This window comes from Eubalaena glacialis, chromosome 3 (genome assembly GCF_028564815.1).
Source record: "Eubalaena glacialis isolate mEubGla1 chromosome 3, mEubGla1.1.hap2.+ XY, whole genome shotgun sequence".
Lineage (NCBI taxonomy): Eukaryota > Metazoa > Chordata > Mammalia > Artiodactyla > Balaenidae > Eubalaena > Eubalaena glacialis.
This window is the reverse complement of record NC_083718.1, coordinates 4,481,361-4,507,871: the sequence shown is the minus strand read 5'-3', so window position 1 is coordinate 4,507,871 and position 26,511 is coordinate 4,481,361. Positions and strand designations below refer to the sequence as shown.

General features: G+C 38.8%; 1 protein-coding gene across 2 annotated transcripts in view; it reads left to right on the top strand.

Moving 5' to 3' along the window:
* Positions 1-26,511, top strand: part of NEK7 (NIMA related kinase 7) — a 145,621-nt gene that overhangs the window by 22,793 nt on the left and 96,317 nt on the right. The window contains exon 1 of one of the 2 annotated variants that reach the window (XM_061185267.1): positions 17,889-17,965. The exons of the other annotated variant lie outside the window; for it this stretch is intronic. The gene's annotated coding sequence lies outside the window, so the exon portion shown is untranslated. Of the gene's footprint in view, positions 1-17,888; positions 17,966-26,511 lie in introns of those variants that run through there. 2 annotated transcript variants of the gene reach the window in all.

Below are 26,511 nucleotides of genomic sequence, written 5' to 3'. Positions count from 1 at the left end.
TCTTAGGCTTTGACCTGGAGAGGCAACAGTTGTGAATAAGTGTGTGTGTGTGTGTGTGTGTGTGTGTGTAAGAGAGAGAGATGGGCTTGTGTTTGCCTGCTTTCTTATTACAGCCTAAGATTCTGATCATGGATTATGACTTGGTTTTCTGGTTGGTATTCTTGCTGCCAGGCCTGCGGTTTTGATTTCTGTATGTATTACAAGTAGTTAAATAATATGAAAAAAACATGCAGGGATTTTAGGGTTATTTTTTGGAAATACTACTTCTGTTTTTAAATTTGAGAAACTGTTACTTTTAAAACCTCTGTTCTTTGTTCCATGCTATCTACTTAGGGACTTAAACACACATTATTGTTTTGATAAAATAGAATCCAGCTGATAAGCAGCAGTTATGCACTGTACCTTGTGAAGGCGTATTGTGGAAGAAGAACTGTGCTGGATATGATGGGAGATTCAGAGGAATCTGCCACAGCCTTTGTCACCAAGGATTTTATAACCCTGACCGATGGTGCCATTGACAATATGAGGGAGGCCCTTAGTGCCTGGAGAGCACACCATAGTGCCAGGCTACTGCAGGGACGTCAGCAGACAGGGGCTCTCCTGGGGTTTGGGTGGACTCCCCCGAAGGCCCCAGGGGAGCCGAGGGGTGTGTGCTGGGCTGTGACTGGAAGCTGTTGCGGTAGGCGAAATTAGGGTTTCTAAAGGTCAGAAATGGGCCAGTTTGGCAAAAAGAGTGGGACATGAGGCTCTGATTCATTCTCTCTATGGCTGCCAAAGTGGTATTCGTAAAATGGAAAACCAGCTCTAACTCTTCTTCTGAGAACCAGCCAGTCTTCCGAGGCTGCGTTGAGTAGCCTGAAACTTGAGCCTTCCCTTGACTTTCCGTCGGCTGCATCTCTGGCAGTTGCTTCTGAGACCTCTTCACTGGGATGTGAGCTCTTCAAGGGAAGGCTCCCTTTGTTGTTCATCTTTTTATCCTTAGTACCTGCCTGCTTCAGAGCAGGAAGTCAGTACACTTCTGTTGAATTAATAGGGGCCTGCAATTCCAGGCTAAGGAATCTGGACTTTATTCTAAAAATGGTGGAGAACAATTAGAAATTTTTAAGCAGAACGATGATAGAGTGAAGGTATTCTAGGATGATGAATGCAACTGACTATTGTGATGCTGGCTGGCCTTCTCAGCATTAGACTCTGAAATGCTTCTGACTTACGGTAAATACACATTTGTAGTCCTGGACACTTGGTGGTAGTTAATCGATGGAACAAACCCCTGCTGCTTTTCTTATTTTACTCTAAATTAGCATTTAGAGTTAGTTTTAACCACTGCTTTTTAAGTTCACCAAAACAAAGCAGGATTAGGTAGGCTTTATTTTTTCATTCATTTGGCAAATACTTGAATGTCTGCTTTGTGCCCATTGTGTTCTAAGCATTGGGGGACACATAGCGTGTGACTCCAGTAAGCATTTTTTAATGGTTTAATGACACTGAGCACCCTAGAGTGGTTCAAAAATCATGTGAAGAGAACATAAATAGAAACATTTTCCTTTTCTCTGTTTCATATTTTTCTAAAGGACATCACAGGCAGAAATCTGGGAGTGTAGGAACCTCCTCTGGACTTCCTTGGACATTGTGTGTATTGGTGGTACCTGGACCATTTAACAGTTTGATGCTTAATTAACAATAACTTTCAAGTGATTTAATAATGAGATATGCACATGCCAGATTTTAGTTCTTAGGAAATGTATCCATGTTATTGGTGCTTAGTACTCACTGATTACTCACAGTATACTAGGTGCTCTAACAGAAAGCAAGGTTTTGACTTTATTCACTGGGCAGTTTTCACAAATGGTAAATACAATATAAATAAATGTGCATAGTATTTCACTTACTTAGGCATTGGAGTTCTTTATAATAATCTATGACTTTAAGTGCCCTTTTTGAAGGAGTGGATGAATAAGCACTGTAGAGTTCTGAACTTTATTTCTTCAGTTGATAGGCTTGACTTATTTCCCGTCAGCCTATTTGACTGAGAGACAGTTTTTACATGGCTTTATTGGAAAATTCATATATATAATAATTTCAGTTTTAAATAGTCAAACTGCTTATATATTCATAAAACTGTTTCATTATTTTTCTAGATCATTCAAAAATTTAGAAGATTTGTGACTAATGGTTGACTTAAGGATTCTTAAATGAAATTTGGGTTTGTGTTGACAGAAGTTTTACCAATTTTAGAACACATACACACACAACAGAACACGATGTCAACAGTAATAACAAGATTATCCTTATCTCCACTAATGTAATGACAAAATATTCTAAGCCAAAATAGAACGTTACTGGTGGTTTTGGGAAAGTCCAGTGACAATACGCTTTTGAAAGGTACTAGGAAAATCCGTATTAAAAACGATGTCTTCACTGTTCTATTTTCAAAATACAAACAAGCACGCCTGTGAAGACCGGGGTGTGTTAATGGGGGTGCCCACTTCTCCTCTCTGAGGCGTTTCTTTTACTTAGCAGGCAGAGAGAAGCTTTTTGCTTAGTGATTCTGTATTTGAACTTAGTTCTGTCATGAATGGGAACTGTGTCCATCAGTTGAGATAAGCCAGGTTTTCTGACGGATATTTTGTTTTAAACAAGTGTTATCGGTGATTGCCTCATTTTATGTATGGTTCAGCTTTGTGAAACTACTTAAGATGTAAAATTTTCACTTCATACTCCTCTGGGAGGGAGGAAATGAATTCTCCCAATTCAGAATGTTCCTTGGTAAAGCTTTCTTGATGGATCTATTAAAGTCTTGTTCTGACTTATAGAACTAAGAATCTCATTTCTTTTTTTTTTTTTTTATTAATTAATTTATCTTGGCTGCATTGGGTCTTCGTTGCTGCGCGGGCTTTCTCTAGTTGTGGCGAGCGGGGGCTACTCTTCGTTGTGGTGCGTGGGCTTCTCATTGTGGTGGCTTCTCTTGTTGCAGAGCACGGGCTCTAGGCACGCGGGCTCAGTAGTTGTGGCGCACGGGCTTAGATGCTCCGCAGCATGTGGGATCTTCCCAGACCAGGGCTCGAACCCGTGTCTCCTGCATTGGCAGGCGGAAGGATCTCATTTCTTGAATTATGTGATCTGATATAAAAACAGTAGAAGTGTAAGAAATGTGGTGTCTTGACATATTGAAGGTTGCAAGCACCTCTGACCATCCATGAAGTGGAGCCTTTCTGTATGTAATGAGTATGAGGGACAGACAGAACCCAGACAGAACACCTCCCATGTGGAGGGGCACTGCCTGAAATTCCTCCTCTGTCCCCTTGCTTCCCCTTCTTTCACTCCCTCACTAAATGAACTCCCGCTTATCCTTGAGGCCTCCGTGGGAAGAGTTCCTTGACAGCCCCCTCCCCCATTTCCCCCAAACTCTGGTATATGCTCCTTTATCACCTTGCCTTTTTCACCTGTCAAACTAGCCATCACAGTGAGCCTTTCTAACTAGATTGCAGGCTCCCTGAGGGCAGCGTCCGTGTCCCTTCTGTGCAGGATATACGCCCAGTGCCTAGTGTAGCACCTGCATATAATAGGCCCTTAATAAGCAGTGTTAATGTGGTGACGACGGAGATATAAAGGTACTCAGAAATACTTAATCAGTGTCAGTGAGGATCAGTGTCAACGGAACTGGGTGAAACACACGTCTAGTCAATCTGAAAATAATAGAAGAAAAAGTCGGTGTGATGTGTGAACTGCCAAAAGTTGAAAAAGTCATATTATGTTAGATTAGATTTATAATCATACTGACTTGCTTCGCCTTGTGGTTTAAACGAACCTGAAAATAAATTGACCAGGGCCTTCCTCCCAATCAGCTGCACTTGTTTTTTATTTCTACCCTAACTGTGCAGCTGTCTATGCATCCCATGTGCTCAGTTGTCGGCTAAATTGTCTTCCTAACAACTAATCTTGGGTTTGTAGCACATGTGATTGTGCCTTGCCTTACTGATCAGGTTCTCCTCAAAAGTTCAACATTGTGTCTGATTTCCGTGTTTCCTTTCTTGGAACACTGTGGCTCTAGGGTCTCATGGATTTGGAAACTATTTTTGTTATTGTTTACTGCTTTGCATAGTGACCTTTTGATAGCTGCTGAGTTGTGGGAATAGGTTTGATAGTATAGATACAACAGGAGCATATCTCAAAGAGATTTTTTTCTTTGTTTTTAAAATGTTCTTTTCCTTAGTTATGTCCAAACTGATTTAAACATTAAAAACAATTATTCTGAATTTTTCTCACACTAATGAGAGTGTTGAACTGAGTACAGAACGTACGTGTGAGCAGTGCACACTGAAGTCTAAGTTAACGTATGTGTATGGCTTTTCCTGTAATCTTAAGAATTGAGACCAGTGCATTTGTGGTAACTGTGAAGTGTCACCCACGGAACCAGCCTCAGAAAGCTGTAAATTGTGGAATTTGCTAAGGAAACAGATATCTTCTTCAGGTAGTCTGAATTGTGGTTGTTTTTCTGCACGTTGTATGATACATGCTTAAGGTTTAACTACAAATTGGTGAGGGAATAACAAGGGATGAAAGGGTCCAGAGGGGGGAGAAAGGTAGTCTTGTTACTTGTTTCAATAGAAACAATATTGGCATAAAAAATTATGTATAAATATATAAAGCTGGGTTTTGTGAAAAGAAAGGACTCGTTCAGTTTGATTGGTGATTGGTTGCTGGTCGTCTTCCAGATAACTTGTCATTTCTGTTTCAATTTCCTGAGGCCATACCGTTGGGTGCATACTGAAATATTGAACGTGAAAATGAAAATCTATAAATCATTTTCTTTGTTAAAACATGTATGCAGAATCTTGGCCCTAGAAGATGACCTTATCCCAAAGGAGTTCTGCATTGCGGGGAGGAAAGAATTTATGCTGCGATTCTTTAATGAGCTAGAAGATTTATGTCACCGGATCACCTTTCTAATGGTCATTTTATTTAAACTTATGGTCAGTATGTTTAGAACAGTAAACTGATTAATAGAAATTATTTTTATATGTGAAAGGATGTATTTGAAATTATTTCCATCGCTATTGAAATATTATCTTCTTAGTTTTCTGTTTAGTAATGAACTCAGATGTCAAGGCATATTGGGTGTGTGTTTGGTGAAATAGAACATTAAATCCATCGAAGTTAATATTCTGATTTGTTGAACTCCCTCTTACCTTTACAGTTTCCTTTAAAGGTGTGAAATGCCAAGCTACTGTGTGAGGAACAGGTGGTTGTTGTTTTATCCTGTTTCTAGTATTGTTATTTGCTGGCTGTCATGCAGGCCCGAAAGGCATCGGTGCTAAGACTAGAGTAGACGACAAAGCGAGCAAGAAGCTTGGCCTGCCCCAACTCTGAGGGGGCTGCAAGTGGACAGTGAGGCGTGGTTAGAGCCCAGCGGCTCCTGAGAGCGCAGCCACCAGCGGGAGCACCAGCACGGCCGCGTGGGTGCTCCTGCCCACGGGGCCCAAGGAGGAGGAGAGAGGCCTGCACGGCTGCCGTGCCTGCATTGCACTCCGGGTCGTAGCTCCGGAGCCCAGGGCTGTCATTTGAAATAGACATTGGAAGATTTTGCTGTTTTTGGTTAATTACGGTGTACTTAATCCCTGAGTGTATGAACCAATATCTTATACTTTGATTAGTTATATTTAAAGCACAATTGAGAGAAGCAGATACTTGCATCTTTCAAGTTAAAAGGACTAAGGATTCCTCCTAACTCTGAGTGGAGTGAGCAGTCAGTCGTAGGACGCTGCTGAGTAGGGTATCATAGCTGTCAGGCTGATGTTAGGTTGGACTTTCCATTGTTAATACTGCTTTTGGTGTTTATAACCTCTGGTTGAAAATTCTTTCCAGGGAGCAATTTTTATATAGAATTTCAGTCTGGGAGCAAACATCTCATGACTCACAGATCTCTTTAAACTTTCAGATTAATGTTAAAGGCTTTTAAGATGAAGGCAGATTTTGTGTTTCAGAATATTTCAAAATATTTGTTCTTTTGGGACCAACAACTTAAAATTATTTTATTCATTCCTTCAGGGGCTGCATTCTTTTTAGTATTATGCTCAGAATAGCTACTAAGCTCAGATGATACACTAAAAAATTCGAAAAGGTAACTACTCGGTTAAACAGCATTTAGTCAATTTTAAGAAGTTGTTAGAATGAATGAGGAATTTGTATATTAACTGATTTAAAAGTTAAACTTCACTTTAGTTTCCACTGATTAAAAAAAAAAAAATGAGGGGAAGAGTATCATTATTTTGTGTTTACATAAATTATTTGATTTGTATTGCTGTATAAACTAATATGTTAATTTAAGAATACAACACTGTATTAGACAGGGTTCTCCAGAGAAACAGACCCAAGAGGATACACATACAAACACACACACACACACACACACACACCTCTCTCTGTACATGTGGTTACCTTAACCTGTGCAACTAGCCGTGTATCCAGCTGTATACATACATACACACATCAGATACACATGTGTAAAGAGATTTGTGGTAAGGAATCTGCTCACGCGATTCCAGAGGCTGGGGTGTCCCCAGATCTGCCATCTGCAAGCTGGAGACCCAGGAAAGCTGGTGCTGTAGTTCTAGTCCAAGTCCAAGGGCCCCCAAACCAGGAGAAGTGGTGGTGTAAGTTGTCATGCAAGTACGAAGGCCTGAGGACTAGGAGTGCCAGTCGTGTGAGTCCCAGGCCAGGGCAGGAGAAAACCACCATTCCAGCTCAGCAGTCGTCCAGAGAGAGAGTTCCCCCTTTCTCCGCCTTTTTGTCGTATTCAGGCCCTTGATGGATTGGATGCTGCCTCCCCCATGTGGGGAGGGCAGGCTGCTTAACTCAGTCCTCTGATTCGAATGCCTGTTTCATCTGGAAACACACTCACAGAAGCTCAGAAATCATGTTTAACCAAATATCTGGGCACCCCATGACCCAGTCAACTTGACACATAAAGTGAACCATCCCAAACACCACGGATAATTCTTTCCTATGCTCTTAGTCATACTGTTTCCAGAAGTGCTTGTACTGTACTTGAATCAAGTGAGACAGAAGAAAATGTTCTGATGAAAATATTACCTTAGCATTAAGTTTCCTTTTCCTGAAGATGCGTAAAAAATATCCAGCGATCCCTCTCACCCACCCCCAGTACTGTCAGAGTTGCCGTCCAAATCCACTGTGAAACTTAGGAATTGGGTCCGTTTCAGCGTTGTCGTCTGGGAGCATACTGTCATGTCTCAGTCAGTTGCAATAGACAGACTCTTGAGACTCCTCTAAGTTTCAACATACCTCCATCTTCCTAAGTCAGAGTATTCTGGTATTTTCTCCCAAGACAGGCAAACCAACTCAAACTGTCAGAGTGGTGGTGTTTTTATACCATTATTTTTCTTTAATGCTTTTTAAATGACTTAAGCTTTAACAAAATGTATATTTATTGAGTTTGCTATTTTATGGAATGCTAGAATTAAAATATGGTTTTTCTAAATGAATAATTATCAGTATAATTATACATTTAGAAATTTAGTATTTTTTTCTAGAAATGTTTTGTTTTGTTCTTTATTTCCACCATTTATTAGGAGATTGGCCCAAGAAGAGAATGACTATTTTATTTCCAACAAGTGAGATTTGTTAGAATATTGACTTTTCTAAATCAGTGAAAGGTTTTTGCTATGTTTTCTATTAAGCAGTAAAGGGGTAGTCATAAATTTTATATAGTATTTATCATTTTTATGTTTGTAAAAAGTGTGTTTAAAAACAAGTAGTAACAGAGATCGCTTCTATTTTAACTCAGTGGATTAGGAACCCTCAAACTGGGAAACTAGCACATGGAAGGGGTCCTAGGCTGTCATTCCCCTGGGAAGGGGGTCTTTCGGCAGAAGTGAAATGCTCTTTCCAACATGCCCTGAGCATTCTTGTGTGTGTCTTTTGGGCACATAGGAGGGGAATTGGGAGGTCCTAGGGACATTGTCCTCCAAATATTCCCACCTACAGTATATGAGCGTTCTAGTTGCTCCATATCTTGGTTTTATTTTGCCAGAATTTAAAGTTTTTAGCCTCTCCGATGGGTATGAAATAGTACCCTATTGTTAGTTTAATTTGCCTATCTCTGATCTTAAAATGCTGAGATTGAATATTTTTTCAAATGCTCTTCTGAAAATTACTTGTTCATGTCTTTGCCAATTAAAAAATTGGATTGTCTTGCTTATTGAGCTCTTCACAAATCCTAGATATTAGGTCTGTGTTGGTTGTATGTATTACGAATATTTTTTTCCTGGTCTATGAATTTTCTGCACTTTTTCAGTTGTCTCCCTTGATGAACGAACATCATTGAGCTTATCAGTGTTTCATAGTTATATCTTTTATCCTGAAGTATATTTCCTTCTACTTTGATGTCATGAAGACACTTGTCTATTTTCCTCAAAAGTTTTAAAGTTTTACTTTTCACATTTAGGTCTCTAGCCCACTGTGTGTAGTGGAAGGTGGTGGTCCCCTACTTATGTATGTACACATGTAGTGCCTGTTCCGTCACATATAAAGTTTTCATACGTGAGTAGTTCTGTTTCTGGGCTGTAGTTCTGCTCTGCTGGTCTTTGTTTTTTCCTGCTTCAGTTACACTTTCAGTAAGTCTTGATCTCTGTTTGGGAAGAGCCCTTTGCCTTGGTGGTGTTTCTCAAAAATTTCTTGGCTATTTTTGGCTCCTTTTTCTTTCATAATTCAGAATTGGTTTCATAGACATAACAAATACATATTTTTTCAGGAATTTGTCCATTTCATCTAAGGTTTTAGATTTACTGACAAAAATTATTATTTTTGCATTCTTTCCCCCTGACATTTCTTATTCTTCTGGATTTGTAGTTATTCTTATGTTTTTATTATCTTTCTTTTCACTTTCCTTTTTTCTCGATCAATCTTGCCATAGGTTTGTCTATTTTTATTAATTTTTTTTTTTTTTTTTTGTAAAGAACCAGCTTTTGGTTTTGTGGAGTATTACTGTCTTTATTTTCTATTTCATTTATTCCTGCTCTTTTTAAGTTATTGATATGACTTGGAACTTTATTGGATGTGGGGCAGACAGGGCTGAATGAAGGATCACTCCATGGTTTCCACTGTAGGGACGAAGTGGATGGTAGTGTTTAAGGGTTGAAGTGAAAATAGTTGGAATCAGTTCGTGGGGAAGTCATTGAGCTCACTTTTGGATAGCAAGCTTGCAGTGGAGATGCTTAGAGGAGAAGCTGGACCTGAAGTAGTCATTTCGGTATTTGCTATTGATAGAGATAGTCAGTGGAGAAGAGTGTGAAGAGGGAAAGGCAAAATGCTTGTAGGTCAGTGGGAAGCCTTCCTGGCACAGCAATACCACCACCATCCCTATTTCCATTTAGTTTAAAAACCTCTGTACTTCCAAGAATAGTTGTGCGTACATTTGCAGTAATGTACTAATACTTGCAGTTTCCACAAATATTTCCACATATTTATTTCCACAAACGCCCCTATGTCACATCTCAGAGCCCCAGTTCTTCCCAGTCCGGATCCTGACCTCGGAATAGCAGTCTCAGCAGAACTGATGATCTGCTACCCCGACAGTTAGTCTTGGGCCCAATCTTTGGCCCTTTCTGCTGACTGCAGACGATGAAAGGAGCCTTCTTACTTTTCATGTGACCTCAAATCACTCTCAGTTTTCATCCCCTACCATTCGCTGATGACCCCAGCAACAGCTGATTCCATAGTTCTTACAGCCACTACTTCCCATCCGCCTCTCATCAGGTGGGATTACTCCACCTGCCAGTAAATTTCCTTCAGCTGGTATCGCGTCCCCCTGCGTGACTTGTGAAAGTTTTAACAATCGCACCATTACTCATGCGAGGGGCTGCCTGTGCTTCACCTGTCGCCTGTGATCCAGGCGCAGAATCCCGTCTTTGAGTCTGCTTGCTGGACCACTCCTACTGGCAACTGCCATTGGCCAGATTCTTCAGAAAACAGACTCTGAGACCTGCATGCGTGGCCTTTTGTTTTCTGTATAATGCTTTTGGGAACAACACCTGGGAGGAAGCAGGATGGGCAGTGGAGGTACTGAATTGCAGTGTGGTTGCAGCAGAGGCTTCAGCCAATCCCATGGGAACGTTCCAGGGCTAGACTGGCCCTTCGGGATGGTCCCAGGTTGATGGAGGGGTCTGGACCTTTGTATGACTGTCTGTAGATGCAGCTGCCTCGAGAGGAGCTCAGGTGTGAGCCCTCAGCAGCCATCACTCCCGCAGCTCGAGGGACCAACACCTGACCTGGAGGGTGACCTGGAGGCTTTAGACTCTCTTCTTTCCAGTGCATGCATTTCATACCATTGATATTAATTAGTTAATTGTGCAGTTTAACTCTTCTTTACGTACTGCTTTTTTCTTTTTTCCTCTGCTAGTTCTGTTTGCTGCCGAGAGAGGTGTTTTAAAACCTCCAACTCTTGATTGTAGAATTGTGTGGGGTTTTTTTTCCTTCTAGTTTTATCAATTTTTTGCTTAATAGATTCAGGCTATGTTATTCAAATATAGGATTGTTGTGCCTTGTTGAATTGTACCTTTCATTTTTATAAGATATTCCTCCTTTTAATAATGCTTTTTGTCTTTAAAAGCTACTTTGTCTAATCTAAATAGAGTTACACCAGCTTTCTTTTGGCCATTGTCAAGTAGTATTTCTTTTTCATTCTTCTAATAAATCTTTTTGTGTCCTACTGTATATGACATATCTTACAAACAATTTAGAATTTTGAGTATCTGGTCTGATCAGTTTTGTCTTATAATCGGAGCTAATAGTTCATTCATTTACATTTAATGCCATTACTGAAATATTTGGATTTAAGCCTATCATTTTATTATTTATTTTCTACTCTTCCAGCTGGTCTTTGTTGCTCTTTTGCCTTCTTTCTTGCCTGCTTTGTCAATCATTCCATTGTTGTTGTTGCTGTTTCACCCCTGCCCCATTACCTTGCTAATTATACACTCTTTCAGTGCTCTATTGGAGAATGCAGGGGAGATTTCAATGCATCTCTGACCTATTAGAGTCAGCATTAAATTAGGACTTTTATCACTTCATGGGCAGTGCATTGCTTCTTTTTATAGATACCAGTTTTCTGGTGAAATTCTCTGTATTTTCAACTAATTTACAGAGCATATTAATCATTATTTTAAGGTTTGTTTCTGATGATTCTAAAATCTGGTTCACTTTTGGGCCTGTTTCTGTTATCCACTCCCCACCCCTTTTTTTTTAAGGTTGTATGTCTGGTTTCTTGGCCAGCCTGGTGATTTTTATTGCACAGCAGATACCGCGTTATGAAAACTCATAGAGGCCCTGAATGGTGTCACCTTCTCCAGAGAGGATTCGGTTTTCTTCTGGAAGGCAGCCACCTTTCACCTTGATCCGTGGAGGTTGGTCTGTCCGGGGTCTTGCCTGCTGCCTCGGATGCTCACCTAGACCTCTGCCCCGTGGCACTCTCTGAACTCCAGCTTTGTCACCCCAGCACCTCGATTCTGCCAAAATCTCTTGTTTTGCTTCTTAAGCTGTCAGCAACTGCTTTCTCTTTGGTTTTTTGGATTATTTGTGATGCTAGACTTACTGGCTGCCTTCCCTCAATTTTGTACTTGTTCATGTTGAGTTGTTGCGATCCATAGAATTTTTGATAGTGATTCTTGCGGTCTGTGATGCACAGGCTATGTTTTATTGTTTATAATTTTATTAATTTGTGGGCTTTTTAGTGAGAGAGGGTTGTATTTGCATTCATTGTGGTGAGGAGGGAACAACAGAAGTGTAAATTAGTGAGTCCCCCCAGAATTAACCCCGTAGGGTGTATCTGATTTATAGTGTCGTTAGGATAGCCACAAAATAGTTCAGTCTTACTTTAGCTTAAATTTCATAGGCCTGTATCCTATTTTATCTCTTTGATTCATTTCATTCATTTGATAAACCCAGAGTATGTAGTGCAGTACGCAGTGGGAATGGCAGGCTCCAAGTTTAGCAGAGATGGTTTCAGATCAAAAGGGCCAATGAAATATCTCCTGGGTCCCAGATTTTCACTGGGCCAAAATGTGACAAACATTGCTTCAGATCAAGGGTGGGCAAACTATGGCCTGTGGCCAAATTTGGCCGTGACCCATCGTTCTGAATAAAGTTATATGCGAACACCGCTCCTTCTCTTCCTCTGTACGTGGTCCACGGCGGCTTTGCCATTAGGGTCGGGTGGTTGCAGCAGACACTGTATGGCCTGTGAAGCTGGAAATGTTTTCTCTGTGACCCTTTGCCGAATGAGTTGGCTGATCCCTGCTTTAGATTGTCAAACTTCAGTGACTGAATACTTCTATAGAATCCATCATTAATATGCTAAGGAATTGGCCACCGCTTAAAAAAAAGGCTCTTCTGTCTCTTCTTGCCTGCTGTTCTTCCTTGATTTTTAGAATAGCTTTTTCTGCTCCCATCTCTCCTCTCTCTGGAACCTCACCCTGTTGATCATCTGCTGGGAGAAGGCAGGTGACAGAGGTGGGTGGGGTTTCTGTCCCAGGGACGTGCAAACCTTGAGGAAGCAGCAGGGCTGGGAGGTGCGCCTTCCCTCTCAGGGGCCACAACAGGGAACACTTGAAGGTCACGTTTCAGGTTGCAGCAGATACTGAAACTGGTGTGAGACACAGACTGGTTCAGAGTCATCAGAATTGGGGAGCCTCTTGTTCAGCAGGGCTTTTAATGACCTGTGTGGCCATCACAGGGAGCACTGTAGTTTAGATTTAGCGCCGAGCTAAAATGTCACGTCTGAGGACGCGTGATTACAGTCGTTCCTCTGAGGGCATCTAGTCTGCTGACTCTTTTTGGCTGAACGTAAAAAGTCAGAGGTACTTTACCCACGTCTCTTTCCAGAACAGAAATAACTCAGATGTGGCCGCGGCAGCACTGGAGCTGCACATTTGTTACACTGGCTTAGGGGCTGGGTGTTCGCAGGCATCAGTCATCGTGTTCAAGTTTTAGTGCCGTTGTAGGCGTTGTCAGGAATATGAACAAATGTGGCCCAGCCTTTGTTCACACGGAGGGCTGGCTGGGCGCCCTTGTCACGTGGCATCCCCTGCCAACCACGGGGAAAGGTGCTGAAGTCCAGCGTGGACACTCAGTGCTTGAGAAGGTTTTATTTTGGGGCTGGAACCAGATGACTCTCGCACCTGTGGAGTACTGTGTGCACAGCCTCACAGGCAGCCGGAGCCCCCGCTCTCCTCCCCGTCCCGGTGCCACGTCTCCAGGACGGTCTCGCCGGGAGTCCGGGTGGCTCGGGGGGCCACGGGGAGCCACGGCCTCCCCGATCTCCCTCTTATCTAATGTAGCTCACATGTCAGGGAGGAGGAGGATTTAGGGAAAAAATAGAAACAAAAAGTTTTTGGGAAAAAATCTTCCTGCCACTTCTGTTTTTAAGCTAGAATCAACACATTTGAATTACAAATGCTTTTAGAATAAAATAATATATTTAATATGACGTTTTCATGAATTCTCACATGGCATTTATACCCATTTCTCTCCCCACCATTAATTTCCCAAGTCTGTTTAGAATCTCAGTGATTGTAATTACTGTGTAAAATTGAAGGGGGTTGAAATAGATGACGCCTCGCACCCGCATGGATGCTGAAACGCCCGAGCTCTGTCTGGCGCGTCAGGTGATTACAGTTCACGTTTGCCCAGGGCCGCGCCTCTCAAGCCTGGTCCCTGAAACCGCCTTTCTGGAGCATCAGTTACACTTGTGGATTATTTTGGGGGAAAATGTTTTGTATAATGAAGAGGAGAACAAAAACTTCTCATCTTTTAACAGAAACAATTGACTTGGGGTGAATTTCTCCCTGATGTGACTCGAGGCCAGTTCCCCCAGGTCCCGGGGCTGGGCCCCTCCTCCGGCTCCTGGAAGAGTTTGAGAAGCAGCGTGTTACACACACGTCAGAACTCGGTTCCTTTCCTCTCCGGGGGGAGCAAGAATCTCTCTCTGTGGGGACCTTCCATCTCTGCCAAAGGAAAGGATGATTCGGTGTTGACTTGGCCACTCTTAACGGCCTTTGGAGGCTGAAAGCCCTGTTCAGTGAATGGACACTGTGGGGGAGAAGTGAGGACCATCGCGCTTCTGAGAGCACGTCCTCATCGGGACGGTCCTGCGGCAGAAATAATGGAAAAATGACAACCCCCCCCCCCACTGCCCCCATGCCCAAAACAGGGCTGCTGGTGACGAGAGCTCAGAAGAAGTGGCGTTCGTTTCATCCGCAGCCTGGACAGTGCCCGAGGTTGACTCATTGGGCTGCCTTTGGTTTCCCTCCTTCCTTCCTTTTCTTCCTTCCTGTTTTCTCTTATAGATCCTTTCTTTTTCAAAGATCCTTTTCAGGAAAGTGGCGGTGTTTGTGCCTTGATGATACAGTAGAGAGCTCTGAAGGTGAGAGCGTGTCTTAACACTTACTTGTTGCTGTGCTGAGACCTTACTTGGCATGTGTCTGAACTGGCGGATAGTAAGATGCTTGATGGTTCTTCAAGTTCAATAGCTTAGATCTATATATTTGTTATCTTAAAAATCAAACTCAGAGGGCTTCCCTGGTGGTGCAATAGTTGGGAATCCGCCTGCCAATAAAGGAGACACGGGTTCGAGCCCTGGTCCAGGAGGATCCCACATGCCGCGGAGCAACTAAGCCCGAAAGCCACAACTACTGAGCCTGCGCTCTAGAGCCCGTGAGCCACAACTGCTGAGGCCCACGTGCCTAGAGCCCGTGCGCCACAACAAGAGAAGTCACCGCAGTGAGAAGCCCGCAATGAAGAGTAGCCCCTGCTCACCACAACTAGAGAAAGCCCGCGTGCAGCAATGAAGACCCAACATGGCCAAAAATAAATAAAAATCAAACTCAGGTATTTCATTTAAATATATTGTCTGAAATAACTTCCAAACATGGTAATTTAGGGAGTAAATCAGATTATATATGGATTTGAAACTAATGGATAATTTGTTTTAAACCAGGAGGGGGGGAGATATTCAGAAGAGACTTCCGTGTGTGCTGAGAGATGTTTGTGTTCTTTCTAATTTCCCTTTTTTTTAAAATAACATATAATAATAACATGTTAACAACAGAAATCCATCAGAGAGAGTCTGGAGCTCCTGCTGCGGTTGCCCCTCCCCCACTCCTTCCTCCAGGTCACCAGTCAGTGTCCTGGAATAAAAACCCCACTGCTTCTTTCTTTTGGGGTCCAACTTAGACTCAGAAAGATGTTGAGTGTGATCTGCTGCTTTCGTCTTCTTTGCCTGCCTCTGAAGCAGCGCTGTTAGTGGGCCCAGCACAAGCGGCCGATTTGGTGGCCAGAGCGCTCGTCACCACAGCTGCAGTGGTGCTCCTGGACGCAAGGGCGAAGTGGGAAATAGACTGGCCCACTTCCTTATTGAGTTCCAATGCTGTGTAGTGTGCAAACCGAGTGCACCATCATCATCTGTGTACCTTTTTATGTATTTATCCTTTGGTACCCTGTTTTTAGATTCCACATATAAGGGATATCATATGATATTTCTTTCTCTGTCTGACTTACTTCACTCAGTATGACAATCTCTAGATCCATCCATGTTGCTGCAAATGGCGTTATTTTGTTCTTTTTTTTATGGCTGAGTAATATTCCATTTGTGTGTGTGTGTGTGTGTATGTGTATACACCACATCTTCTTTATTTATTCCTCTGTCGATGGACATTTAGGTTGCTTCCTTATCTTGGCTGTTGCAGATAGTGCTGCTATGAACATAGGGGTGCATGTGTCTTTTCGAATTATGGTTTTCTCCAGATATATCCCAGCAACTATACGCCAATAAAATGGATAACCTAGAAGAAACGGTATGTATTTATTCTTTAATGGAGAGGTGCCGGTCCTACTCCAGACCTGTTCAGTCAGAATCAGGGGGCAGGAATCTGGGCGGGGAGCCCAAGCAGCTAAACAACAACAACAGGAACAACTCCGCAGGTGACCTGGTAGCCAACCAGGGTCGCAAACTACTGATTCATAGGCTGCACTCAAGATTAATTTTGTTCAGAATGAGGTATTAGAAAATACCTCTTACTTTGGTTTAAACAACTATTTGCTGTGGAAGAAACATATTAATGCATGATTAAGAAATGAAGGAAATGTGTTTACTCACAGCCTACACTGCCCACTTTTTGACTTTCTCTTGTGTATCCTTGGTCTTGGATCTGAGTTAATCCTTTCCCCTACTGAATGGTGGTACGCGAAGCCTGTTTCTTACTAGGTTTGCTGAACTAGGGAAAGAGTAAGAGCAAGTAAAAAGATAAGTAAAAAGACGGCTGACTGGAGCATTTCTTTTCCTTAAGAGACATTAAAAAAATTTTTTTAATGTTAGGAATATGAAACACCGAAGTTTCTAGGAAGAAGGAACTTTATTCTTTCAGGTTTGATATATTTATTCAGAGGGTGATTCAATTACAGAATCAAGCATTTTTAGCATTATGAAATCCAATGTTTTAAAATCTTTTTCCTTGCAATTCTATCACTATTTTATAATCCTGAAGGAATTCTTTCATCTCAAGTTGTTCATGCGTTAAGGTCTTTTGCATGATGTCTGATGTGATCGGTAATAAAGGTTGGAATGAAGTAGTAGCTATTATCACAATCCTCTAAAATAATATTTTATAATGGGTTTAGGGGAAAGAAGGAGGGAGGGAAGAGAGTAAAAATTTGAGGACTTAGTAAGGGACATGTATTATCATCTTATTTACAAGAATAGAATTTTGAATTTGCTAACAACAAATCAGAAACTTATCCTAAATAATACTTTTAAAGACATCCACTTTTTGGCATTTTTGAGTTCTAATAGCATGACCTACTGGCTTTTGCAGTTGAAGGTTAAAAACGTAACTTTAGTATCAGAATTAAATAATAAGGCAGAATCAAAATATTAGGTCACAGACAATTTGTATTAATTAAATTCATTGGGAAGTGAGTTATAGTAAAGCCACAACACTGATTTCAGTAACTCAGTGGATATGGGAAGTGATTAGTTACCTGACATGTGCTCATTTAATTTTTGGGTCGTTGGTCCCTTGATCTAAGGATTCTTTTTCACGTGCTACAAGCTTTTGCATCTAAGATGCAAAATATACATGGGTGTATATTATTAAGGAGGAAGATAAGATTGAACCAGCAGGTGTCAGCAAGAACCATAATAAAAACATCAGTCCTGATTATCTCAACCTTTGTTTTGTTACTTTTCAGTGATGCTTTAACATAAAACAACATTAAAGTGATTTTTTAGTAGACACTTATCTGCCTTATAATGTAGAACCTTTCTTTCTGGTGTTTTAGAGAACATGTCTGAAGTGTAACAACAGCTTTAAAAAGATTTAGTTCAAAGAAAGGGTTGTTTGCCAAATGCTGTGAACTTTTCTTCATTTCACTCTCTTGAAAAAAATTCACTATAAATTATTCCATATCAAAAAAGTTTATATTTAACAGTTTAAATATTTCTCTGGCTATCTCTGTTCTACTTTTTTCAATACACCACTCCTATTGACTAGTCAACAACCATATGCATTTTATAGGAATAGGAATTCATAAACAACTCTCCTCATACTGGGTTTAATCGTTCAGTGAAAATACAGCATTTACGTTCTCTCAGCATCCAATTATTTATTTTATTTTAGACCAATTCTAAGTCATTGAATTGTCAGGGGACGGTAATATCTACATTTCCACAAAATTAAAAGGTTCAATATATTTCGCAGTTTGCCATAATTTTTATTAGAAATTCTATCTCTTATTTCCTTCTTCCTCATATGATGACTTGACAAAAATACAAATACAAAAGGCAAACATGATACCATCTTTTTTGATGATTTTATTAGAGTAAACAAAAGAAGAATGAGTAAGGAGAACCTCACTGAGACCACAAGGAGGTGTGTGGGAAGCAGGATGATTTCAGGTACTTTTCGTTTTCTTATTATCATACCAAATAAAGACCTTCTATTTTACAAGCATCCTTATTAAAATCTAATGTTACCTGAGCAATCCGATTCCTAGATATTTACCCATGTGAAGTGAAAACTTACATGTGAACCTGTATGCAGATATTTATAGTGGCTTTATTTGTAATTGTCCCAAACTGGAAAACAATGCAAATGTATGTTAATTGGAGAGTGGATAAACAAGCAGTGCTACTTCCATTATGGGCTGATGGAACTGTTCTAATTTTGATTCTGGTGGTAGTTACAAGACTAAATTTGTCAAAATGTGTGGAAATTGAACAGGAAAATGGCAATAAATTATATTGTATATAAATTATATAATTCTGTATATAAATTATACCATATATATAATTCTGTATATAAATTATACCATAATAAAAAGAAGTGCTAAAATAAAAATTTTGGACAAGATAAGTAGACTAGAAGAATAAAGATAAGGCTAATTTGCACTTTCCTTTTTCCAGACATTGTAATAGGAACCTTAACATGCTTTATCTCCATTTAACCTTCTATTTATATATTGGTTTTCATGTGTTCAATTCTAGATTTATTTTTAACTCTATAATCACTTTTATCTATTGGGTCATGCTGATAATACTTACTTAAATGTCCGCCATTGCCGTTATTTATGATTCCTTCCTGCATCTTCCACCTTCTGTCTGAGAGCATTTTCATTCTGTCTTTTCTCTCTACTGATTTTTGTTCATGTGGTCTTATTTGGTAGAGTGCCTAGTTATTTTTTATTATGCATTGGAGATTATATGTGTAGAATTGTTTGTAGCAGTAATTTGAAACCTAAGATACTCTCTTTCTCCAGAGTGTATTTCCATGTGTTTCTGCCAGGTGCCTGGGGGTTTTAGCTATCAGAGATGACCTCAATCCAGTTTCAGGATTTCAGATGATTTAGTACTGTGAAGGTGTGTTTACCAGGGTTAAGGCTTTCAAGGTCCCAACCCAGATTGTGGGGCTGTTCGCCACAACCCCTTGCTGAGCTGTGGACTACACTTTCTCTAGTCCCGAGAGGCTGGAAGTGCTGTACAGCCTCTCGGCATCATAACTGCCCTTCCACAGGCAGTGCAAAAAATGCCCAGATATTAGACCCACTTCTCCTTGGTTTCCTTCATCCCTCAGACACTGGTCCTGTAATTCTTCCCTATTTCCACAGCTCCATGATGCATTCAAGCAGATTGAAAAATATTTCTTTTGTGTAACTAATAGCCCTCAGAGGGGAGGGTTGGTCTGAATTATCCTTTTGCTATAATGGAAGCTACGTTTGCCTGTACTATTTTTAATACCCATACGTGTATACAAATGTGCTTTTCTTAAAGATAATTTTATTGTATTAGGCAACTTCCTGTTTTTGATTTAAAATATTATGAATTCATGTTAGAATCATAGATGACTATATATTTGCTATATGTTTAACTCTGTGCCAGCCACCGTGGGGATGCAGTGATGTATAAAATAGGTAATTTCCTACCCTTATTTGGCTTATATTTTGGCAAGATAGTTAGCTTAAACAAATAACGACACAATTATCTAATTGTTAGTGATAAGAACAGTATACTTTGAGTACATATAACATGGAAATTTGTCTCCAAATCTTGCTTTTTCACTTCACATTATACTGGGTACATCTTTAAATATCATTACAATTTTTAATAAACATTTGGTCGGTCTAGGGTTCTATTTTATGTGTTTACTGTAATTTATTTAGACATTTTCATATTGTTGGACCATTATGTTGTTCCTAGTTTTCCTTTATGATAAATGCTTTTTAATAAACATTCTTGTATGTAATCCAAAATTCAGTCACTGATTTATTTCTTTAGGATAGAGTTGTGGGATTGAGAGTCCTGAGTAAAAGTGTATGAATGATTATTAGTGTTTATTGCCATATTGTTCTCTAGAAAGGTTATTACATGTATGTAAGCATTACATATAATTTTTAAATATGTGTCATTTTGAAAGGTTCTCAGGTGTATACTATTTCATTGTTGCTTAAATTTGTATTCTTTATCAGTGATATTCGACATGTTTTATGTTTATTTCTAATGTACATTTCTTTGTGCCTATAACTATTAACAAAAATAAGGCAGAACATGCTGCTTTATGAATGAAACTGTAGCGCTAGATTTAAACTAGATTTTGATCTTCTACTTTTTCTTCTTCTTTTCCAGTGCTATAATTTTATTATTTTATACTTGGATTGCCATTTTTAACTTGTTTCTTTGTTGAGAATACTTTTAAAAAATTTCTGTAATGAGTAGCAGGAAGTAGCTTCCAGAGTCTTTAATAATATAGAAAAGTATGTGTTAGATAAGGAATGATATAGTTGATCATTGTTTATCTGAAATCTCTTGAGATTGGTATGTACATAGTTCAATATTTAGGATTTAGTACTGTGTCAAAATTGGTGAGAAACTGGATAAAATGATGAAATTATCAAAATATATGTTTGGAAACAAAGAGAAAGATTTTTAATGAATAGAATCTATGCGTACCCATTGTTAGTTGAATTGCATTTACTTTAAGCTTTAAGTTAGAAGTTGAATTGAAAGATTGCAAGATTGACTGACCTTTAAGTCTTTATTATTAAGTAATTTTTGTTGCAGAATGAAGGAAATATTTTTCTTTAGCTAAGCATTCTTTAATATTGACTATAATTAAAATTTTTTAATTTAATGGCTAGTTATAACTTTTTTGACCAAAATCACGATCACAAATAAAATGCACAAAATGATTTTCTTAGAAATATCAGTGCATATTTAAGTCTCACCTTTTTTATTCTGTCATATGTTTAGTACTGTACTTTATAATTGACAAAAAAATCAGGTTAGTGTTTTGAAATGTATGATTTTAAGGCAGTTCCTGTAAGAAATAATAAATTCATTGAGGATGTCTATAGACACAGAATAAAGCTTCTCATTTTGTTGAAGATTTTGGCCAAGGTGAACATATTAACTGAGGTTATTCAATTCAAGTAATATTCAGAAAAAAAGTATAAATTTAGCTTGATTTAATTTGCTTATAACTATCTCAGGGCTTTGTATTTTATAAGTTTATTAAAATGGAACTAGGAAAGGTGTTGTTTTCATTTAAGGAATGGTGCTGTAAATGCTGTTTCAGTGTTCAAATTAAGATGGCTATCTAATACCGTGTCACTGAAGGCTATGTTATTTATCGTTTATAGTATATATAGTATTTTGTATTTTACTTAATAATTTTCTTATCAGGGTCATGTGAATTATGAATTAGTCCACTGACAGACACAATTGCTTATAAATAAATACTTTGTCACTGAGTTAGCTTTTATATATGAAATTCAGATTCTTAATTTTATAGTTTTCTTTTCTGCAAAATATGTGACTACACACAAGAATATGGGAAGATTGTTTTACTTTAATGTGTACTGAGATTGTGGATATATATGAAAATATTTGGAGTATTTAAATATCCATTCATGATAAAAAATTTCAACAAAGTTGGTATGGAGGAAACATACCTCAACATAATAAAGGCCATAATGACAAACCCACAGCTAACTTCATACTCAGTGGTGAAAAGCTGAAAGCTTTTCCTCTAAGATCAGAGACAAGACAATGCCCACTCTTGCCATTTGTATTTAACATAATATTGGAAATCCTAGCCACTGCTATCAGACAAGACAAAGAAATAGAAAGCATCCAAATTGGAAGGAAAGAAGTAATACTGCCATTGTTTGCAGATGACATGATACTTTATATAGAAAACCCTAAAGTCTCTACCAAAAAATTATTAGAACTAATAAATGAATTTAGTAAAGTTGCAGGATACAAGATTAATATACAGAAGTCTATTGCATTTCTGTACACTTAATAATGAAACTATCTTTAGATCAGAAAGAGAAATCAAGAAAACAATCCCATTTACAGTTGCGTCAAAAAGAATAAAATACCTAGGAATAAATTTAAGCAGGTGAAAGACCTATACTTAGAAAACTATAAGATATTGATGAAAGAAATTGAAGATGATACAAATAAATGGGAAGATATACCATATTCATGGATTGGAAGAATTAATATTGTTAAAATATCCATACTACCCAAAGTGATCTACAGATTTAACTCAATCCTATATAAAATACCCATGACATTTTTCACAGAACTAGAACAAATAATTTTAAAATTTGTATGGAACCACAGAAGACCCCCAAATAGCCAAAGCATTCTTGAGAAAAAAGAACAAAGCTGGAAGTATCATGCTTTCTGACTTCAGACGGTGCTATAAAGCTACAGTAATCAAAACAGTATGGAACTGGCACAGAAACACACACATAGATCAATGGACTAGAATAGAAAGCCCAATTTTCTCACACAGTATACAAAAATAAACTCAAAATAGATTAAAGACTTAAATGTAAGGCCTGAAAACATGAAACTCTTAGAAGAAAGCAGAGGCAGTGCATTCTTTGACATTGGTCTTGGCAGTATATTTTTTGATATGTCTCCTTAGGCTAGGGAAACAAAAGCTAAAATAAATGCTAAAACAAAAGCTAATCAAATTTAAAAGCTTTTGCACGGAGAAGGAAATCATCAACAAAATGAAAAGACAGCCTACTGAATGGGAGAAAATATATGCAAATGATATGTCTGGTAAGGGGTTAATCTCCAAAATATATAAAGAACTCATACAACTCAATACAAAAAAAAAATCCAATTAAAAAATGGGCAGAAGAACTGAATAGACAGTTTTCCAGAGAAGACATACAGATGGCCAACAGGCACATGAAAAGATACTCAATATCATTAATTATTGGGGAAATGCCAATCAAAATCACAATGAGATATCCCCTCACACCTGTCAGAATGGGTGTCATCAAAAAGACAAGAAATAACACATGTTGGAGAGGATGTGGAGTAAAGGGAACCCTCGTGCATTGCTGGTGGGAATGTAAATTGGTGCAGCCACTATGGAAAATAGTATGGAGGTTCCTCAAAAAATTAAAAATAGAACTACCATATGGTCCAGCAATTCAACTGCTAGGTATTTATCCAGAGGAAATGAAAACACTCATTTGAAAAGATATATGTTCCCAAGTGTTCATAGCATTATGTAAAATAGTGAAGACATGGAAACAACCTAAGTTTCCATGAACGAATGGATAATGAAGGTGTAGTATATATACACAATAAAATATTAATGAGCCATAAAAACAATGAAATTTTACCATTTGTAACAACATGGATGTACAGAGAAAGACAACATGTAGACAGAGAAAGACAAATACTGTAGGTTTTCACTTGTATGTGGAATCTAAAAAAGAAAACAAACGAACCAATATAACAAAGCAGAAACAGACTCACAAACACAGAAAACAAACTAATAGTTAACCAGAGGGGAGAGAGGGAGATAGGTAAAGGGAATTAAGAGGTACAAACTACTAGGTAAAAAATAAGTAAGTTACAAGGATATAATGTACAGCAGAGGGACTGTAGTCAATATTTTATAATTTTGTATGGAGTATATTCTATAAAAATATCAAATTACTGTGTTGTATGCCCGAAACTAGTATAATACTGTAGGTCAATTATACTTCCATTTTAAAAAAGAGAACTGTTTTCAAACACATTGAAGAGCTTTAGCTAATAAAAATAATCGATATGAGAATTACAGGACAGTGTATTGAATTCCCCTTTCCTAAAGATTTTACTTGGCAAAATTTGGCTGTTATGAACTTTTTATATATGGCCTTTCTCCTAGTAACTCACAGTTAGGTTTTTCTGTATCATTTTCATCCTGTACCCTGCTCTTCCTAACACCCACCCTATTTTGGTTTCTTCTCTATCAGTCTAGTTTGGATGGTGCTACTACCGTGCCCTGTGTCCTCCAAGCTAATGATGACTTTTGGAGTTGTCTTTAACTTTCTAATCAGTCTTAAGTCCTACACGTCTAAACATAAGCTGCTGTAAAATCTGTCCTCTGTTCCTGATTTTCCATTCATTCAGCAGATGTTTATTGGGTGCCCGTTATGTGCCAGGTTCTTGCTGGGGGAGTACAGCAGGGAACAAAATGATAAGGTCCTGCCTTTATGTTACCTGCCTTATAGCAGAGGAGATAAACAATAAACAAGTTAGAAAATGAACAAGATAATTATAAATTGTCATAATTGCTCCGTAGGAATGAAAGGGTGATGATATGAAAGGTAAACAGGGAGGGCTGGGTCCTACTTTGGAGAGGATTGTTAGGGTAGGGACAGCGTACAAAGGCCCTGAAGCCAGGAAAGACTTAAAGGGTTTCAAGAGCAGAGGGGTTTTCATGTTGATGGTAGGTCATTAGTGAGAGAGACTAGGATGACCTGACGTGGGAGGGGGAGGCAGGAGATGCTTTACAGGGCCCTGCCGTATTTGGCAAGGAGTTGGGATTTTAGTCCAAGAGCAATGGGAATGTCATGAATTGATTTGTGTTTTTAAAATATTGGGGTGGCCAAAAAGTTCGTTTGGGTTTTTCCGTAAGATTGGAAATACCACTGTGAAGAGAATGGTGGAAGAAGAGAGACCACTTCCTAGGCTATTAGAGTAATCTCTGGCGGAGATATAATGACACCTTATAGGGTTGTATCAGTGGCAATAGAGGAGCATGGACAGATTTGAGATTTATTTTGGAAATAGAACAAATGGCACTTCCTGGTGTGTTGGAATGGGGAGCAGGGAGGTGAGGGGGAGGGAAGAATCACAGATGAATTCTAGGTTTTTGACTGGACCAGAGCTTCTGAAAGTGTGGTCTTTCGACTTCTGGGGATGGTGAGGGTTGGGGGTTGGCTGGGGTCCTTGAGGTTCATTCATGTGGTCTGCAAGAGCAAGTGATTTTTGTAATATTAAGACGTTATTTGTAAAAGCACTGATGCCTTAGCTTGAATCAGTGCAGCAATACCAAACTACTAGTCTTTGTCTTCTCTACCATATGGAATAGTAATAAAAAGTATGAGTTTCATTTTAAAATGTACTTGATGAAGCAGTTAAAGAGTAGTATTTTTATCACATTTCAACCTTTGAGTACAAGTCCTTTAATATGTGTGATGAAATGGGAAGTAGACTTTAAGCACCATGGCAGCAAATCAAAATTGTCTTGAAAAAAGCCTCTCTGCAGGTGTTGGAGAAGCAGCCTGACAGCTACTGTTTTCATGGGACACTGTTTTCACTTGAAGCAGCAACTGACATTCAGACCTGGGTGTCTTGTAGACATTTTCTTGAAAATTAAGTGCCTGTCGTTTAAGGGAAAACAAGTGACATTGTTTGTTACTAATGATAAAATTTGAACTTTTAAAGTGAAAGTTGGAATTTTGGAAAAATTATATTCATCACTCTGTCCTTGGCATCTTCCTGGTATTTAAAGACTTCTGATGAGATTAGTGGTGATATTGATGAATGTGTTTTTGAATATTGTATAATGAAATGTTCAACATTTATAGAGGATCTGAGTAACTAAGGGAACTAAAATTTTCCAGATGACCAGTGCATGATGTTACAAAATCATGCATGAGTAAAAGATCTATTTAGAGGGCAAGAGAGGCCATTGGATTTTCACATTACAGAGTACAAAAGTTCATTGGTAAGTTTTGACAGTCCACGTTGCAGTTAACCTTTATGAATCTGCCACTTGTCAAGTTTGGTGTTAGTACTAAAGAAGAATATCCACAGGGATATCCACGGTGGGTATTAGAACACTCTATTTTCCAACTATACATCTGTGTAAGACCAGATTTTTAAAAGTATACTTCAGCCAAAACAACATATCTCAACAACCTGAATGTAGAAGACAGACATTAAAGAAATTTACAAAATTTACAAAACAATGTTTCTCTTCTAAGTTTTGAAGAGTTAGCTATTTTTCATAAAAATATGTTATTTATAAGCACGTAGTGATTGCTGTTATTTGTAAATGAATTAGTATGTATTTTAAACATTTCTCAGTTTTTATTTCTAATGTGGGAAATACTGATAGCCATGATCCACATGAACAAAAGGTCTTTGGGGTTCTCAGATAAAGAGGTCCTGAGACCCATAAGTTTAAGAAATTTGGGCTGGATCAACTGAGTAGATGGTGATACACGTAAAGAGATAAAGAAGATTAGAGAAGCTTGCCTTCTTTTTTTTTTTTTTTTGAAGAATGGGAGATGGAATCTTCTATTCAAGAATTGTGAAGCTATCAGGCGGTCATTTGGATATTGGTGTTTGTGGCTCAGAGCTCAGAACAGATGCGTGTAGTAGAGAGAAATTTCAGAGTAATCATACATGGTTAGTAATCAAAGTCATGGGACTGGATGGGTTGACTTGAGAGAAGGTAGGTTTAAAAAAAATAAAGATTCAAGTCATAGAGCACTCCAACATAAATGTTGGATAGCAAAAGGAACTTAGAAAAAGTAGCTGTAACGTGGGAGAAAATCCAGGAGAATATGGGGCACAGAACATTTGCAGAAAGTGAGATAGTTGTATTGAAAGCTGGTTGAGGTGAAGTAAGAGAC